We start from the raw sequence: 305 nt of genomic DNA on the forward strand, positions 1-305 counted from the left end.
ACGGGTTTGTAGGGCCGCTCACGGGTTTGTAGGGCCGCTCACGGGTTTGTAGGCCCATGGTTTTGTAGAGCTGGTCATGGGTTTGTAGAGCTGGTCATGGGTTTGTAGGGCTGATCATGGGTTTGTACGGCTGATCATGGGTTTGTAGGGCTGATCATGGGTTTGTAGGGCTGATCATGGGTTTGTAGGGCTGATCATGGGTTTGTAGGATTGGTCATGGGTTTGTAGGGCCATGGGTTGTAGGGCTGCTCATGGATTTGTAGGGCCATGTGAGCTGGTTATGGGTTTGTAGGGTTGGTTATGGT

The sequence above is a fragment of the Meleagris gallopavo genome, chromosome 30 (assembly GCF_000146605.3).
Source record: "Meleagris gallopavo isolate NT-WF06-2002-E0010 breed Aviagen turkey brand Nicholas breeding stock chromosome 30, Turkey_5.1, whole genome shotgun sequence".
NCBI lineage: Eukaryota > Metazoa > Chordata > Aves > Galliformes > Phasianidae > Meleagris > Meleagris gallopavo.